This window comes from Hordeum vulgare, chromosome 2H (genome assembly GCF_904849725.1).
Source record: "Hordeum vulgare subsp. vulgare chromosome 2H, MorexV3_pseudomolecules_assembly, whole genome shotgun sequence".
NCBI classification, from domain to species: Eukaryota; Viridiplantae; Streptophyta; class Magnoliopsida; order Poales; family Poaceae; genus Hordeum; species Hordeum vulgare.
In genome coordinates this window covers 480936383-480955157 of record NC_058519.1, presented here as the reverse complement: position 1 = coordinate 480955157, position 18775 = coordinate 480936383, and positions in this window count along the sequence as shown.

The window sequence follows — 18775 nt, the reverse complement described above, 5'->3', positions numbered from 1 at the left end:
CGGCAGTGTACCGGGATGTGCAACGATCTAGATTAGCGTATGATGTTGAAACATCTCGCTAGCTATCTTACGATCATGCAATGGCAATATGAAAGTGACGCACAAGTCATGAGACGGAACGGTGGGAGTTGCATGGAAATATATCTCGGAATGGCTATGAAAAGGCCATAATAGGTAGGTATGGTGGCTGTTTTGAGGAAGGTATAAGGTGGGTTTGTGCGTCGGCGAAAGTTGCGCGGCACTAGAGAGGCTAGCAATGGTGGAAGGTGCAAGTGCATCTATACCATGGACTCACATTAGTCATGAAGAACTCATATACTTATTGCGAAAGTTTTATTAGTAATCGAAACAAAGTGCTAAACTCATACTCCTAGGGGAAGGGTTGGTAGGTGTTAACCATCGCGGGATCCCGACCGCAACACAAAGGATGACAATCAATAAATCAATTATGCTCCGACTTCCTAACATAGCGGTTCACCATACGTGCATGTTACGGGAATCACTAACTTCAACACAAGTATTTCTAGATTCACAGCACCCTACTAACACAACTCTATTCTTACCAAATCTATATCTCAAAACTAATTGAGAGGAATCAAACTTCTCTTTACTAGTCAATGCACATGAATATGGAAGTTTTTATTATATCCTCTTTGGATGCCTATCATCTCTAGGACTCTTTCATGGCACACGCCAACTACCAAGTTACTCAGAGAGAGCACTCTCAAAAAGATACAAGTGAAGATCGAGAGTTCTTATTTCTCCAAAATATAACACGCATGCTCTAAAAATATCTGAGTGAAGCACTAGAGCAAAGTCATCTAGCTTAAAAGATATAAGTGAAGCACATGCGAGCTAAATTGCGTGACTCAAAAGATATAAGTGAAGCTCAATGAGTATTCTAGCAATTTCACGATGAGTGCATGTCTCTCTCAAAAAGGTGTGCAGCAAGGATAATTGTGACACAACAAAAAGAAAAGACTCCTATAATACACGACGCTCCAAGCAAAACACATATCATGTGGTGAATAAAAATATATCTCCAAGTAACGTCACCGATGGATTGAAGACGAAAGAGGGGATGCCTTCCCCGGGCATCCCCAAGCTTAGGATTTTTGGTGTCCTAGAATTTGTCTTGGGATGCCTTGGGCATCCCCAAGCTTGAGCTCTCTCCACTCTTTATTCCATTGTCCATAGGAACATCACCCAAAACTTGAAAACTTCACAACACAAAACTTAAACAGAAACTCGTGATATCATTAGCATAAGAAAACAAACCACCACCTCTTTAGGTACTATAGTAATCTTGATTTCTATTTATATTGGTGTTAGATAACTGTATTCTCACTTTTACATAGCTAGTGCCCCCCGATACTATCCATAGTTTGATCAAAATAAGCAATCAACAAAACAAAAACAGAATGTGTCAAAAACAGACTAGTCTGTAGCAATCTGTATACTTCGTATACTTCTGGTATAAGAAAAATTCTGAAAAATTATGAAAATTAGGAAAATGGGCATACCAACCAGAAGCAAAAATAATCAACCCAAAAGTTCTTTCTGGATAGGAATGAAAAATAATTTCGTGAGCGCAAAGTTTCTGCCTTTTTCAGCAAGATCAAACAACCATCACCAAAACTAGTCATAAAGGTTTTACTTGGCTCAAACACAAAAAGGAACACAAAAAACACAATCATAACAGAATTATGATGGTGTGGATACAAAAAAACAGAAAGCAAAAAGCAAAGATAAATTCATTGGGTTGCCTCCCAACAAGCGCTATTGTTTAACGCCCTTAGCTAGGCATAAGGCGATCGAATCAAGTATCGTCGTCTTTGGTGCTCAAACCATAAGTAGCCCTCATCATGGATTCATAAGGGAATCTTATTTTCTTTCTAGGAAAATGTTCCATGCCCTTCTTTAATGGAAATTGAAATCTAATATTCCCTTCCTTTATATCGATGATAGCACCAATAGTCCTAAGAAAAGGTCTACCAAGAATGATGGGACATGTTGGATTGCAATCAATATCAAGCACAATGAAATCTATGAGTACATTGTTCCTATTTTCAATAATAAGAACATCATTGATCCTTCCCATAGGTTTCTTAACAGTAGAATCCGCAAGATGCAAATTAAGAGAGCACTCATCAATCTCGTTGAAGCCTAGAACATCACATAAAGACTTTGGAATAGCTGAAACACTAGCACCCAAATCACACAAAGCATTGCATTCATAGTTTTTTATCTTGATTTTGATAGTAGGTTCCCACTCATCATGAAGTTTTCTAGGAATAGATACTTCCAACTCAAGTTTCTCTTCAAGAGATTTCATCATAGCACCAACGATATGATCGGTAAAGGCTTTATTTTGGCTATAAGCATGTGGAGAGTTTAGCATGGATGGCATCAAGGAAATACATTCGATCAAAGAGCAACTATTATAATTGAATTCCTTGAAATCCAAAGTAGTAATTTCATCACTACTCAAAGTTTTGATATCCTCTACTCCACTTTCAGTGCTTTTAGCATCAAGATAGATATACTCTGAATCATTGTGGCGCTTTTCAACCAAAGTGGATTCATATCAAGCCCCATCATCATTAGGATTGACATTAGAAAACAAGGATTCAATAGGAGTCATGACAAGCACTTTAAAATCTTCATGATTCTCATCACGAGAACACGCCTTTTTAAGCCATTCATGTCTAGCACGAATTTGGGCGGTTCTTTCTTTACTCTCATTCATGGAAACACGCATAGCTTTCAAAGTTTCATCCATATTAATCTTGGGAGGAGCACATCTCAATTTCAAAGCATCAATATCAAGAGACATTCTATCAACGGTCCTAGCCAAGTCATCAATTTTGAGCAGTTTTTCTTCTATGGACGCATTGAAAATCTTTTGCGAGTTGATAAACTCTTTAATATTACTCTCAAGATCAGAGGGTAATTTATTGTAATTTCCATGATCATTATTGTAGAAATTTCCAAAGTTATTAGAGGGATTACTAGGAAAAGGCCTAGGAGTAAAGTTACCTCTATAAGCATTGTTGTTGCCAAAATTATTCGTACCAACAAAATTAACATCCAATCTTTAATTGCTATTCTCAATCAAGGAAGACAAAGGCATATCATTTAGATCTAGAGGAGCACCTTTACTAGCAAAAAATTTCATTAACTCATCCATCTTAGCACTCAGAGAGTTAATTTCTTCTATAGCATGCACTTTTTTACTAGTAGGTGACCTTTTAGTGTGCCATTGAGAATAGTTTGTCACGATATTGTCTAGGATTTTTGTGGCTTCTCCTAATGTGATTTCCATGAAAGTTCCACCGGAGGCGGAATCAAAGATATTTCTAGAAGCAAAATTCAAACCAGCAGAGAAGATTTGTATAATCATCCAAAGACTAAAGCCATGAGCGGGACAATTTCTAATCATCAATTTCATTCTCTCCCAAGATTGTGCAACATATTCATGATCTAGTTGCTTAAAATTCATGATATCATTACGGAGAGAGATAATCTTAGCCGGTGGAAAATACTTGGATATATAAGCACCTTTACACTTGTTCCAAGAAGCAATGCTATTTTGGGTAAAGATGAAAACCAAGTTTTTCTCTCGATCTCATAATGAGAACGGAAATAGCTTCAATTTAATCACATCATTATCCACACCTTTCTTCTTTTGCATATCACATATCTCAATAAAGGTATTAAGATGGGATGCCGGGAAATTGCTCTTTCATAACAAGATTCAGCAAGGCAGCATTGATTTCATATGATTCCGCACTAGTGGCGGGAGCAATCGGAGTACTAATAAAATCATTATTATTAGTATTCAAGAAGTCACACAATTTGGTGTTTTTAGTCATGGTGTCTTCAGCAAGCAGACAAGCACACAAGTGAACAGAAAGCAAGTGAAAGAAAAAGGCAAATATTTTTGTAAATTTTGTTTTTTTCAGAAGTGGGGGAGAGGAAAACGAGAGGCAAAAGGCAAAAAAAAAAAGTAAATGCAAGAGATGAGTTTGCGATAGTTACTTGGATAAGCTTCACTTAGAATAGTCCCCGACGCCAGAAATTGACACGTTGAAGGGAGACTATTCTTGACTTGATACTCCCCGGCAACGGCGCCAGAAATTGGCACGTTGATGGGAGACTATTCTTGACTTGATCCTCCCCGGCAACGGCGCTAGAAATTCTTCTTGCTACCTCTTGAGCTAGCATTGGTTTTTCCCATGAATAGGAAAGGGTGATGCAGCACAGTAGCAGTAAGTATTTCCCTGTAGTTTGAGAACCAAGGTATCAATCCAGTAGGAGTATCAAGACAAGTCACCAATGTACCTGCGCAAAAACAAACAAACTTGCACCCAACGCTATAAAGGGGTTGTCAATCCCTTCACGATTAATTGCAAGGTGAGATCTGAAGGTGGAAAGTGCAACAAAGTAAAAGTGTAGAGCTGAAAATATGATGTGAAGTAGACCCGGGGGCCATAGTGTTCACTAGAGGCTTCTCTCATGATAGCAAGTATTACGGTGGGTGAACGAATTACTGTCGAGCAATTGATAGAACCTTGCAAAGTCATGATGATATCTAAGGCAATGATCATACATATAGGCATCACGTCTGAGACAAGTAGACCGATATTATCTGCATCTACTACTATTACTCCACACATCGACCGCTATCCAGCATGCATCTAGTGTATTGAGTTCATAACAAACAAAGTAACGCCTTAAGCAAGATGACATGATGTAGAGGGATAAATTCATGCAATAGATATAAACCCCATCTTTTTACCCTTGATGGCAACAACACGATGTGTGCCTCGCTACCCCTTCTTTCACTGGGTGAGGACACCACACGGTCTGAACCCAAAACCAAGCACTTCTCCCATTGCAAGAATTATAGATCAAGTTGGCCAAACGATACCCACAACTCCAAGAGAATTACAGGGATACGAAATCATGCATATAAGATATCAGAGGAGACTCAAATAAAATTCATATATAATCTGATCATAAATCCACAATTCATCGGATCTCGACAAACACTCTGCAAAAGAAGGTTACATCGGATAGATCTCCATGAAGATCATGGAGAACTTTGTATTGAAGATCCAAGAGAGAGAAGAAGACATCTAGCTACTAGCTATGGACCCAAAGGTCGGTGGTGAACTACTCACGCATCATCGGAGAGGCAATGGTGTTGATGAAGAAGCCCTCCGTGTCTGAATCCCCCTCTGGCAGGGCGCCAGAACGGTCGCCAGATGGGATCTTGCGGAGACAGAAGCTTGTGGTGGCGGAAAAGTATTTTTGTGGCTCTCTCTAGCAGTTTTGGATTTTTAGGGAATTTATTGGCGGAAGAATTAGGGCAAAGGAGCCACAGGGGTCCCACAAGCCTGGTAGGCGCCCCCCATGCCGCGACTAGGGGGCTTGTGGCTGCCCCCGGGGTCCTTTGCCTTGGTTCTCAAGTTCCCTACGTATTTTCTGTTATGGAAAAAAAATCTTTCCGAAGGTTTTATTCCGTTTGGACTCTGTTTAATATTCTCCTCTGAGAAGGGTCAAAAACACGGAAAAAACAGGAACTGGCACTTGGCACTGAGTTAATAGGTTAGTCCCAAAAACGATATAAAATAGCATATTCATGCATACAAAACATCCAAAGTTTACAAGATAATAGCATGAAACCATCAAAAATTATAGATACGTTGGAGACGTATCAATCCGATGGCTTCATTGTTTCCTGCTGCAGCCGGTTGAGCCGCCGCTGCTCCTGCCATGTAGATGGCGACCTGACGATGCGGTTCTTGGAAATCCTCGGAAATCGCCGCCTCAGGCAATCCCCTTACCCGCCCTTTGTGGAGAGGGTAGCTTGAGTCTGTGTCGCCGATGGACGACTCGTCGTCCTAGTTGAAGGGGGTGTTCTCCTGGATCACCGACTCATTCGGCAGATTGATCCCTGCATAAAACCAACGAAAGCATGGCATGTCCTGACGTGACGTTTGGCGGGTTGGCTGAATTGGGCCGGCTCGACGATGTCGGTGAAGGTGTCTGGCTCAGGTACGGGAACCCCAAACTTGCCAATGAAGACGTGGATCTTGTCGAAGGGGGCCCTGTACCCAGTCTCGATTGAATCGGCATCAGGCCCCCACTAAGAGTTGACAATGTAGTACTTCCCGTGGTGGATCTTAGCCATGAGTCCAACCGCGTCGCTCCCAAACCCTGGAAGGGCTCCCTTTGAGAACTCAAATCCACCGTGTGCTAGCCCCAAGGTGGGCGCCAACTGTCGTGGTTTTGACACGACATATGTCCTTGTGAAAGGACTTAGAGATGGAGCCATCGCACCTTGGTGGCGACTCGAAGGGGTTGAGCGAAAGCGAGGCTCGTGTTTACCCAGGTTCAGCCCCTCCGATGGAGGTAAAAGCCTACGTCTTGCTTTGTGTATATTGATGGTGGAATTGATTACAAGGGTGCGTAACTCACCTGACCTAGCTCTCAATGGATTGTAACTTAATCTTTCAACCCTAGAGACTCACCTTTATATCCATGTCGAGGCCCTAGGTTTACAAGAGTCCAAGTCACATCATAGACCGTGAGCTGACATATCTCTAAACCGTCGTGTCCCTCAAGTAAGGAAACTTCCCAGCGAGTCTTCCTCTTCTTGGGCCTTGAGTCACCATCTAGGCTCATGGGCTGAGTCGGCTCTTTGATGAAGATCACCTCACGCCTTCTGTGTTCTGGTCTAAGCCTATCTTGAATCACGAATGTTGAGTCGCCATGAACCTGACCCGGCCCAATAGGGCGGGTCATACAGCGGGTAATATCCCCAACAGTCACCGTCATAGCAGGACCGCCACCAAGTTAGGGTACGGATCCAATCTCCTTCTGTGTTCCCCTATCCAACTCATCCGCATTGGGAAATTTTATCTTCAAACCACCATGTGCAAACCCTTCCCTTCCACCAGAGTATCTCGTAGCATAGAGAAAGATGAAACTTTGGATCTGATCTGCTACAGCATGCGACTCAGTGAGACCGAGTTTGTAGAATCTATTCCACCTATTTCCTTTTAGGGTTCTTGAGAAGCAACTCGGTGAGACCGAGCAGATCTTTTCGGTCCCACCGAAACAGACTGCCAAGTTTCTGTTAAGCGACTAAGCCTTCTAGGTGACTCTGAAAATGCCAACTCGGTGCCACCGATTTACATCTTGTAGAAGATCGTACCCTAAGTTTCGGACTTCAAATTTTGAAAAACTCTTATGTGTTTTGTGATGCTTAACCCTTCTGCCTTTCCTATATCTACTTCACAGGTTTGCTGTTTGCATTGAGTTTTTGCTTGTCTACCAAGATGTCTGGATCTGAAGATAGCTAGAATGATTTCAGAGAGCAAAGTGTTGAGATGTACTCAGGCACTAGTCCTGAGAAGGCTGACTCTGACCCTGGATCTTAAAGCTCCCATGGCTTTCCCAAGGCAGCCACCAGGCAGAGGAAGAAACTGACCTCAGATGAAGAACACTTGGAGTTTGGGCTAGAGGAAACTTTAGCTCCTCCAGAGGCTCCTAAGAATACTATGAGGAAACATTACACAACCCTTGCTAATCTTTGAGCTCCTGAATCTACAAGGTAGAGCACATCACTCTCCACTGGTAAACCTGCCAAGAAGGCTAGTGTGAAGAGATCCAGGAAGAGGGTAGTTCTTGTTGTTGGGAAACAAACTTCTATGTATGAAGATCGTGAAGATGATGCTGGTGAAGATGAGATCCCAGTTCCTCCTAAGAAGAAGAAGCTCATGGCTGATGACATGACTAGGAAATCTGCTCCTGAGCCTCTATCCAAGGCAAAGAAGGTTGTAGCTCATAGAAAGACTACAAAGGATATTCCTGCAATTACCAAGGAGAAAGGCCATGCTTCTAGTGCCTTTGCTGCAGAGGAAGAAGAAGATGCGAATGCACCTATTCTCATGAAGCTCCGACCAAATCTGCCAGTTCACAATGCTTCTCACCCAGTAGCTGAAGATATGAGGAAGAGGAAAGATGCAGGTTTGAGGAAATGGAGAGCTGCAGATCCATATGTCATAAGGAGAAGAACTGTTGTTGATCCAAGGTTTCACACCAAGGAACAACAAGATTTCTATGAGATTGTCCTGTATGACAAGAGTCCAGCTGTCAGTGATATGAGATATGTAGACTGGGCTTACATCAAAGAAAATGAAAATTTCTTTCCCCGTGTGCAAGAAAATTTTAGGTTAATGGACATTGATGATTTTGTTGGAAAAGATATGACCCCATGGAATGATGAGCTGATCATGCAATTTTACTCAATTATTCATTTCTATGGAGATGCTTCTATTGTCTGGATGACTAATGGTCACAAATATGAGTCTACGATTGATGAGTGTGTTGGAATTGTGCCCTAGAGGCAATAATAAATGTATAGTTATTATTATAATTCCTGTATCAAGATAATAGTTTATTATCCATGCTATAATTGTATTGAATGAAGACTCATTTACATGTGTGGATACATAGACAAAACACCGTCCCTAGCATGCCTCTAGTTGGCTAGCCAGTTGATCAATGATAGTCAGTGTCTTCTGATTATGAACAAGGCGTTGTTGCTTGATAACTGGATCACGTCATTGGGAGAATCACGTGATGGACTAGACCCAAACTAATAGACGTAGCATGTTGATCGTGTCATTTTGTTGCTACTGTTTTCTGCGTGTCAAGTATTTATTCCTATGACCATGAGATCATATAACTCACTGACACCGGAGGAATGCTTTGTGTGTATCAAACGTCGCAACGTAACTAGGTGACTATAAAGATGCTCTACAGGTATCTCCGAAGGTGTTAGTTGAGTTAGTATGGATCAAGACTGGGATTTGTCACTCCGTGTGACGGAGAGGTATCTCGGGGCCCACTCGGTAATACAACATCACACACAAGCCTTGCAAGCAATGTAACTTAGTGTAAGTTGCGGGATCTTGTATTACGGAACGAGTAAAGAGACTTGCCGGTAAACGAGATTGAAATAGGTATGCGGATACTGACGATCGAATCTCGGGCAAGTAACATACCGAAGGACAAAGGGAATGACATACGGGATTATACGAATCCTTGGCACTGAGGTTCAAACGATAAGATCTTCGTAGAATATGTAGGATCCAATATGGGCATCCAGGTCCCGCTATTGGATATTGACCGAGGAGTCTCTCGGGTCATGTCTACATAGTTCTCGAACCCGCAGGGTCTGCACACTCAAGGTTCGACGTTGTTTTATGCGTATTTGAGTTATATGGTTGGTTACCGAATGTTGTTCGGAGTCCCGGATGAGATCACGGACGTCACGAGGGCTTCCGGAATGGTCCGGAAACGAAGATTGATATATAGGATGACTTCATTTGATTACCGGAAGGTTTTCGGAGTTACCGGGAATGTACCGGGAATGACGAATGGGTTCCGGGAGTTCACCGGAGGGGGGCAACCCACTCCGGGGAAGCCCATAGGTATTTAGGGGGTCACACCAGCCCTTAGTGGGCTGGTAGGACAGCCCACCAATCCCCTATGCTCCAAGAGAGAAAAAAATCAAAGGAAAGAAAAAAAAAGGAAGAAGTGGGAAAGGGGAAGGACTCCCTCCCACCAAACCAAGTAGGACTCGGTTTGGGGGGGGAGAGTCCTCCCCCCTGGCTCGGCCGACCCCTTGGGGATCCCTTGGACCCCAACGCAAGGTCCCCCTCCCTCCTCCTATATATATGGGGCTTTTAGGGCAGATTTGAGACGACTTTCTCACGGCTGCCCGACCACATACCTCCATAGTTTTTCCTCTAGATCGTGTTTCTGCGGAGCTCGGGCGGAGCCCTGCTGAGACAAGATCATCACCAACCTCCGGAGCGCCGTCACGCTGCCGGAGAACTCTTCTACCTCTCCGTCTCTCTTGATGGATCAAGAAGGCCGAGATCATCGTCGAGCTGTACGTGTGCTGAACGCGGAGGTGCCGTCCGTTCGGTACTAGATCGTGGGACTGATCGCGGGATTGTTCGCGGGGCGGATCGAGGGACGTGAGGATGTTCCACTACATCAACCGCGTTCTCTAACGCTTCTGCTGTACGATCTACAAGGGTATGTAGATCACTCATCCCCTCTCGTAGATGGACATCACCATGATAGGTCTTCGTGCGCGTAGGAAAATTTTTGTTTCCCATGCGACGTTTCCCAACAGTGGCATCATGAGCTAGGTTCATGTGTAGATGTCTTCTCGAGTAGAACACAAAAGGTTTTGTGGGCGGTGATGTGCGTTTTGCTGCCCTCCTTAGTCTTTTCTTGATTCCGCGGTATTGTTGGATTGAAGCGGCTTGGACCGACATTACTCGTACGCTTACGAGAGACTGGTTTCATCGTTACGAGTAACCTCCTTTGCTCAAAGATGACTGGCAAGTGACGGTTTCTCCAACTTTAGTTGAATCGGATTTGACCGAGGAGGTCCTTGGATGAGGTTAAATAGCAACTCATATATCTCCGTTGTGGTGTTTGCGTAAGTAAGATGCGATCCTACTAGATACCCTTGGTCACCACGTAAAACATGCAACAACAAAATTAGAGGACGTCTAACTTGTTTTTGCAGGGTATGATTGTGATGTGATATGGCCAACGATGTGATGTGATATATTGGATGTATGAGATGATCATGTTGTAATAGAAATATCGACTTGCATGTCGATGGTACGACAACCGGCAGGAGCCATAGGGTTGTCTTTATGCTAACGTTTGTGCTTCCAGATGCATTTACTATTTCGCTAGGATGTAGCTTTAGTAGTAATAGCATAAGTAGCACGACAACCCCGATGGCAACACGTTGATGGATGATCATGGTGTGGCACCGGTGACAAGAAGATCGTGCCGGTGCTTTAGGTGATGGAGATCAAGAAGCACGTGATGATGGCCATATCATGTCACTTATGAATTGCATGTGATGTTAATCCTTTTATGCACCTTATTTTGCTTAGAACGACGGTAGCATTATGAGGTGATCTCTCACTAAAATTTCAAGACGAAATTGTGTTCTCCCCGACTGTGCACCGTTGCTACAGTTCGTCGTTTCGAGACACCACGTGATGATCGGGTGTGATAGACTCAACGTTCACATACAACGGGTGCAAAACAGTTGCGCACGCGGAACACTCGGGTTAAGCTTGACGAGCCTAGCATGTGCAGACATGGCCTCGGAACACATGAGACCGAAAGGTCGATCATGGATCATATAGTTGATATGATTAGCATAGGGATGCTTACCACTGAAACTACTCTCGACTCACGTGATGATCGGACTTGGGATAGTGTAAGTGGATCATGAACCACTCAAATGACTAGAGAGATGTACTTTTTGAGTGGGAGTTTAGCATATAATTTGATTAAGTTGAACTCTAATTATCTTGAACATAGTCTAAGTCCACTTTGAATATATTTGTGTTGTAGATCATGGCTCACGCAAGTGTCATCCTGAATTTTAATACGTTCCTAGAGAAAGCTAAGTTGAAAGATGATGGAAGCAACTTTGTAGACTGGGCTCGTAATCTTAAGCTGATCTTACAAGCTGGAAAGAAGGATTATGTCCTTAATGCTGCGCTAGGAGATGAACCACCCGCTACGGCTGATCAGGATGTTAAGAACGCTTGGTTAGCACGTAAGGAGGACTACTCAATAGTTCAATGTGTAGTCTTGTATGGCTTAGAGCCGGGACTTCAACGTCGCTTTGAGCGTCATGGAGCATTTGAGATGTTCCAGGAGTTGAAGTTTATCTTTCAGAAGAACGCCCGGATCGAGAGGTATGAGACCTCCGATAAATTCTATGCTTGCAAGATGGAGGAAAACTCATCTGTCACCGAACATGTGCTCAAAATGTCTGGGTACTCAAACCGTCTAGCTGAACTGGGGATTGAACTCCCGCAAGAAGCTATCACCGACAGAATCCTCCAATCACTGCCGCCAAGCTATAAAGGCTTTGTGTTGAACTACAACATGCAAGGGATGAACAAGTCTCCCGGCGAGTTGTTTGCGATGCTGAAAGTCGCAGAGTCTGAACTCCGTAAAGAGCATCAAGTGTTGATGGTCAGCAAGACCACTAGTTTCAAGAGAAACGGCAAAGGCAAGAAGGGCAATTCGAAGAAGAGCGGCAAGCCTGTTGCCAATCCGCCGAAGAAACCCAAGGCTGGACCTAAGCCTGAAACAGAGTGCTTCTATTGCAAGGGCATGGGTCACTGGAAGCGCAATTGCCCCAAGTATCTGGCAGATAAGAAGGCGGGCAAAGAAAAATCAGGTATATTTGATATACATGTTATTGATGTGTACTTAACCGGCTCTCGTAGTAGTGCCTGGGTATTCGATACCGGTTCTGTTGCTCACATTTGCAACTCGAAGCAGGAACTGCGGAATAGACGAAGGCTGGCGAAAGACGAAGTGACGATGCGCGTAGGAAACGGTTCCAAGGTTGATGCAATCGCCGTCGGCACCGTGTCACTTCAACTACCATCGAGATTAGTGATGAACTTAAATCATTGTTATTTAGTGCCTGCGTTGAGCATGAACATTATATCTGGATCTTGTTTATTGCGAGACGGTTACTCTTTTAAGTCTGAGAATAATGGTTGTTCTATTTCTATGAGTAACATCTTTTATGGTCATGCACCAAATGTGAGAGGATTGTTCATATTGAATCTCGATAGCGATACGCATATACATAACATTGAGACCAAAAGAGTTAGAGTAAACAATGATAGCGCCATATTTTTGTGGCACTGCCGCTTGGGTCATATTGGTGTAAAGCGCATGAAGAAACTCCATGCCGATGGACTTTTGGAGTCACTTGACTTTGATTCACTTGACACGTGCGAACCATGCCTCATGGGCAAGATGACTAAAACTCCGTTCTCCGGAACAATGGAACGTGCAAGTGACTTGTTGGAAATCATACATACCGATGTGTGTGGTCCGATGAGCGTGGAGGCACGCGGCGGATATCGTTATTTTCTCACCTTCACTGACGATTTAAGTAGATATGGTTATGTCTACTTGATGAAGCACAAGTCTGAAACATTTGAAAAGTTCAAGCAATTTCAGAGTGAAGTAGAAAATCATCGTAACAAGAAGATCAAGTTCCTACGGTCTGATCGTGGGGGTGAATATCTGAGTTTCGAGTTTGGTACTCACTTAAGACAATGTGGAATTGTTTCGCAGTTAACACCGCCTGGAACACCACAGCGTAATGGTGTGTCCGAACGTCGTAATCGTACTTTGTTAGAGATGGTGCGATCTATGATGTCTCTTACTGATTTGCCGTTATCATTTTGGGGCTATGCATTAGAAACAGCTGCATTCACTTTAAATAGGGCACCATCAAAATCCGTTGAGACGACACCATACGAACCGTGGTATGGCAAAAGACCAAAATTGTCGTTTCTTAAAGTTTGGGGATGTGATGCTTATGTCAAAAAGCTTCAGCCTGAAAAGCTGGAACCCAAAGCGGAAAAATGCGTCTTCATAGGTTACCCAAAAGAGACAGTTGGGTACACCTTCTATCTCAAATCCGAGGGCAAAGTGTTTGTTGCTAAGAACGGAACTTTTCTCGAGAAGGAGTTTCTCTCGAGGGAATTGAGTGGGAGGAAGATAGAACTTGACGAGGTTGTCGAACCTCTCATCCCTCTGGATGGTGGCGCAGGGCAAGGGGAAACCTCTGTCATTGCGACGCCGGTTGAGGAGGAAGTTAATGATGATGATCATGAAACTCCAGTTCAAGTTTCTGTTGAACCACGCAGGTCGACGAGATCACGCGCTGCTCCAGAGTGGTACGATAATCCCGTCTTATCAATCATGTTGTTAGACAACAGTGAACCTGCAAATTATGAAGAAGCAATGGTGGGCCCAGATTCCAACAAATGGCTAGAAGCCATGAAATCCGAGATAGGATCCATGTACGAGAACAAAGTGTGGACTTTGGAGATACTGCCTGAGGGCCGCAAGGCTATTCAGAACAAATGGATCTTTAAGAAGAAGACGGACGCTGACGGTAATGTGACCGTTTATAAAGCTCGACTTGTGGCAAAGGGTTTTTCACAAGTTCCAGGAATTGACTACGATGAGACTTTCTCTCCCGTAGCGATGCTTAAGTCCGTCAGAATCATGTTAGCAATAGCTGCATTTTTCGATTATGAAATCTGGCAGATGGATGTCAAAATGGCGTTCCTTAACGGTTTCCTTAAGGAAGAGTTGTATATGATGCAACCCGAAGGTTTTGTCGATCCTAAAAATGCTGACAAGGTGTGCAAGCTCCAGCGATCCATTTATGGACTGGTGCAAGCATCTCGGAGTTGGAACAAACGCTTTGATGAGGTGATCAAAGCATTTGGGTTTATACAAGTAGTTGGAGAATCTTGTATTTACAAGAAAGTGAGTGGGAGCTCTGTGGCGTTTCTAATATTATATGTGGATGACATATTACTGATTGGAAACAACGTAGAGCTTTTGGAGAGCATAAAAGGTTACTTGAATAAAAGTTTCTCTATGAAGGACCTAGGAGAAGCTGCTTACATTCTAGGCATTAAGATCTATAGGGATAGATCAAAACGCCTGATAGGACTTTCACAAAGCACATACCTTGATAAAGTTTTGAAGAGGTTCAAAATGGAACAGTCCAAGAAAGGGTTCTTGCCAGTGTTACAAGGTACGAGATTGAGTAAGACTCAGTGCCCAGCAACTGATGAAGATAGAGAGCATATGCGCTCCGTCCCCTATGCTTCAGCCATAGGCTCTATCATGTATGCGATGCTGTGCACTAGACTGGATGTTAGCCTGGCCATAAGTATGGCAGGCAGGTTCCAGAGTAATCCAGGAGTGGATCACTGGACGGCGGTCAAGAATATCCTGAAGTACCTGAAAAGGACTAAGGAGATGTTTCTCGTGTATGGAGGTGACGAAGAGCTCACCATAAAAGGTTACGTTGATGCAAGCTTTGACACAGATCCGGACGACTCTAAGTCACAAACCGGATACGTGTTTATTCTTAATGGGGGTGCAGTAAGCTGGTGCAGTTCCAAGCAAAGCGTCGTAGCAGATTCTACATGTGAAGCGGAGTACATGGCTGCCTCGGAGGCGGCTAAGGAGGGTGTCTGGATGAAGCAGTTCATGACGGATCTTGGAGTGGTGCCAAGTGCACTGGATCCAATAACCTTGTTCTGTGACAACACTGGTGCCATTGCCTTAGCAAAGGAACCAAGGTTTCACAAGAAGACCAGACACATCAAACGACGCTTCAACCTCATCCGCGACTACGTCGAGGAGGAGGACGTAAATATATGCAAAGTGCACACGGATCTGAATGTAGCAGACCCGCTGACTAAGCCTCTTCCACGGCCAAAACATGATCGACACCAGAACTGTATGGGTGTTAGATTTATTACAATGTAATTCACATGGTGATGTGAGGGCTAGATTATTGACTCTAGTGCAAGTGGGAGACTGTTGGAATTGTGCCCTAGAGGCAATAATAAATGTATAGTTATTATTATAATTCCTGTATCAAGATAATAGTTTATTGTCCATGCTATAATTGTATTGAATGAAGACTCATTTACATGTGTGGATACATAGACAAAACACCGTCCCTAGCATGCCTCTAGTTGGCTAGCCAGTTGATCAATGATAGTCAGTGTCTTCTGATTATGAACAAGGTGTTGTTGCTTGATAACTGGATCACGTCATTGGGAGAATCACGTGATGGACTAGACCCAAACTAATAGACGTAGCATGTTGATCGTGTCATTTTGTTGCTACTGTTTTCTGCGTGTCAAGTATTTATTCCTATGACCATGAGATCATATAACTCACTGACACCGGAGGAATGCTTTGTGTGTATCAAACGTCGCAACGTAACTGGGTGACTATAAAGATGCTCTACAGGTATCTCCGAAGGTGTTAGTTGAGTTAGTATGGATCAAGACTGGGATTTGTCACTCCGTGTGACGGAGAGGTATCTCGGGGCCCACTCGGTAATACAACATCACACACCAGCCTTGCAAGCAATGTAACTTAGTGTAAGTTGCGGGATCTTGTATTACGGAACGAGTAAAGAGACTTGCCGGTAAACGAGATTGAAATAGGTATGCGGATACTGACGATCGAATCTCGGGCAAGTAACATACCGAAGGACAAAGGGAATGACATACGGGATTATACGAATCCTTGGCACTAAGGTTCAAACGATAAGATCTTCGTAGAATATGTAGGATCCAATATGGGCATCCAGGTCCCGCTATTGGATATTGACCGAGGAGTCTCTCGGGTCATGTCTACATAGTTCTCGAACCCGCAGGGTCTGCACACTTAAGGTTCGACGTTGTTTTATGCGTATTTGAGTTATATGGTTGGTTACCGAATGTTGTTCGGAGTCCCGGATGAGATCACGGACGTCACGAGGGTTTCCGGAATGGTCCGGAAACGAAGATTGATATATAGGATGACTTCATTTGATTACCGGAAGGTTTTCAGAGTTACCGGGAATGTACCGGGAATGACGAATGGGTTCCGGGAGTTCACCGGAGGGGGGCAACCCACTCCGGGGAAGCCCATAGGTATTTAGGGGGTCACACCAGCCCTTAGTGGGCTGGTGGGACAGCCCACCAATCCCCTATGCGCCCAGAGAGAAAAAAATCACAGGAAAAAAAAAAGGAAGAAGTGGGAAAGGGGAAGGACTCCCTCCCACCAAACCAAGTAGGACTCAGTTTGGGGGGGGGAGAGTCCTCCCCCCTGGCTCGGCCGACCCCTTGGGGATCCCTTGGACCCCAAGGCAAGGTCCCCCTCCCTCCGCCTATATATATGGGGCTTTTAGGGCAGATTTGAGACGACTTTCTCACGGCTGCCCGACCACATACCTCCATAGTTTTTCCTCTAGATCGTGTTTCTGCGGAGCTCGGGCGGAGCCCTGCTGAGACAAGATCATCACCAACCTCCGGAGCGCCGTCACGCTACCGGAGAACTCTTCTACCTCTCCGTCTCTCTTGCTGGATCAAGAAGGCCAAGATCATCGTCGAGCTGTACGTGTGCTGAACGCGGAGGTGCCGTCCGTTCGGTACTTGATCGTGGGACTGATCGCGGGATTGTTCGCGGGGCGGATCGAGGGACGTGAGGACGTTCCACTACATCAACCGCGTTCTCTAACGCTTCTGCTGTACGATCTACAAGGGTACGTAGATCACTCATCCCCTCTCGTAGATGGACATCACCATGATAGGTCTTCGTGCGCGTAGGAAAATTTTTGTTTCCCATGCGACGTTTCCCAACAGAGTGGGCCACTATCATTGGTGCCCTCAAGCAGAAAGAGAGTGATGTTGATGTGTGTTCTGAAGCAAAGATGAGCCAAAACACCATGGCCAATATGTACAAGCCAATTCCTCACAAGTATTTGGCTAGTCACAATATGGGCTCAGTATACTTCTTGCAAGCAGGGATACCCACAACTAACACCATTTTGAGACACACCTTGATGCCTAAATTAGGTGATGATAGGATGATTCGAGGACACTCCATCAATCTGCTGCACCATATGGACTCTCACACTAGATTCAGAGTGATGGATTTTATAGTACGGACTATCCGGAGGACTGATGCTCATCAGAAAAGATCATGTGTATATGCCCCTTACATTCAGATGCTTACCAATGCCAAGCTAGGCAAGCATGCATATCTCCCTTGATCGTCCCCATCTACCCCTTCAGCCAGAATTTGAAGACAATGTTGTGGTGATGGATGAAAATGATGCAAGCTCAGCTGCAGTAAGAATGGCAGCACATGTGGCAGAACCTGAGGCTGCTAGAAATGAGCCACCACCAGTTCCACAGCTCATAAGTCAAGCTGAGCAAATGGAATTTCTAGTTAGCTCTGTCCAAGGTATGGATAAGTACATCCAAGCGATGTTGCAAAGTCAGAAAAGTGTTGACAGAGTCGTGAAAACAAAGTTTCATGACATGGATGTGAAGGTAACGGAGTTCACCACTATAGTCAAAAAGCTTCAACATTAAGTTGACTCAGTGGAAACCCCACGCTCAAATGATGATGATGATGATGATGATGAGTCACCTCCTCTCACTACCACACGGTTTAGCACCCAGCCTAGATCAGCTCGTCTACCTGCTCCGGAGACAAGACAAACTTCATCAGCTCAAGCATATGCACTTTCAGCACCAGCTCCAGCTCAAGAACCTCCAATATCCACTCCTCCAGCTCCAGGACACTCAACAGATGCCTTCGTGGACGCTCTTCTGTCGACGCCATCATCAGCTGCCCAGAGAGATGAGTAGCTCTATACTTTTTGAACTTTTTGGTAACTTGTTGCCAAAGGGTGAGAAATGTATAGATCATAGGGCTTCAAGAGAGAGAGATTTTGACTTTATTTGCTCTTGATTTTAAAACTTTGGTATTTTCGATGACTTTATCCCGTTATCTATGTTTGATCATACGCTTTGCTTGGTTGATGCTATGTTATTATCCTTTTAGCTATCTATGTGATGATCATTCACTTATCTTGTTGGTGTTATGTGCATTACTATTCATTCTTATCTTGTATGCGCACCACCAAGATGTTGTGACACGGAAGAGTGATCCATGATCCTAATTGATTGTGCATTTGCATTCAAACACAAATTTTAAATAATGCACAAATTTAGGGGGAGCTCTTGCTTTTCACATACTTCTCAAAGCATCGATGATAATCCTATTGGAAATATGC